This window comes from Aotus nancymaae, unplaced genomic scaffold (genome assembly GCF_030222135.1).
Source record: "Aotus nancymaae isolate 86718 unplaced genomic scaffold, 86718_ANA_hifiasm-v0.15.2.pri h1tg000053l, whole genome shotgun sequence".
NCBI classification, from domain to species: Eukaryota; Metazoa; Chordata; class Mammalia; order Primates; family Aotidae; genus Aotus; species Aotus nancymaae.
In genome coordinates this window covers 10,969,990-10,971,061 of record NW_026988467.1, presented here as the reverse complement: position 1 = coordinate 10,971,061, position 1,072 = coordinate 10,969,990, and the positions used below count along the sequence as shown (strand labels likewise).

Genomic DNA, 1,072 nt, shown 5'->3' with positions numbered 1-1,072 from the left:
CAAATATGTTGTAGACCAGATCTTACGCATGTAAATGACAGCCTATTGTTGATATTGTTATAATAGGAACCACAGCACTCCTGCCCTGCATAGCAGCTGGAATGCCTGTAGCACTGCTCCCAAAGATTACAGATCTTATATCTGAGATCTAAGAGTTTACAGTACATTGCCAATGAGAATGTAAGTGGACTTCAAATTCCCCAAATGATAACAATACTTATTCTCTGCTGGGCTCTGTTCTAGGTATTTTACGTGCACTCTCTCACTTATCCTCATAACCTGCAATAAGCACTATCTTCATTTACAGCTGAAGATACTGAAGCTAGGAAGCGTTCAAGGACTTGCCTTGGCTGGGCACAGTGGCTCATGCCTGTAATCCCAGCACTTTGGGAGGCCGAGGTGGGTGGATCACTTGAGGTCAGGAGTTCGAGACCAGCCTGGCCAACATGGTAAAACCCTGTCTCTACTAAAAATACAGTTAGCGGGGCGTGGTAGTACACACCTGTAATCCCAGCTACTCAGGATGCTGAGACAGGAGAATCGCTGAAACCTGGGAGGCAGAGGTTGCAGTGAGCAGAGGTCATGCCATTGCACTCCGGCCTGAGCAACAGAGCGAGACTTCATCTAAAAAGAAAAAAAAACTTGCCTCATTAGTAATACAACCAAGCTAACAGGGTAGTTTGGCAGGACACACAGCCATCTCTCTCTCAGCTTAGGAAGGCCATCCTAAGAATAGGACTAGCTCTGCAAGACAAGAGAGGACAATTTAAGATGGAAAAACATCAACAGAACCAGGTTTTGAACCTAGACAGTTTAGCTCCCTAGTAAGCAACCTCCCCACCCTCAAAGCATACATGCACACACACAAGTCTGAGAGCTAGACCAGGAACTGGTCTTACCTAGTCATTCCTCCACCAAGCTACTCAGGGTAGGGGCTGGGAAGTACTTTTTTATTTATAATTTTTTTATTCATTGCCAGAATTGGAAAACATTGGGTGCATAAAGTCGCCATTCTAAATCCTGTCCCTGAAGTGTCAAGCAAGAACATATATTAAAAGATCATAGGCAGGGG

General features: G+C 44.8%; 1 non-coding gene across 1 annotated transcript; it reads left to right on the top strand.

The window, feature by feature from the left end:
• Positions 1-637: 637 nt before the first annotated feature.
• LOC135269565 (small Cajal body-specific RNA 11) lies at positions 638-766 on the top strand. The gene has a single exon (XR_010337822.1). It is a non-coding gene; the product is annotated as a small Cajal body-specific RNA 11 (non-coding RNA).
• Positions 767-1,072: the final 306 nt, after the last annotated feature.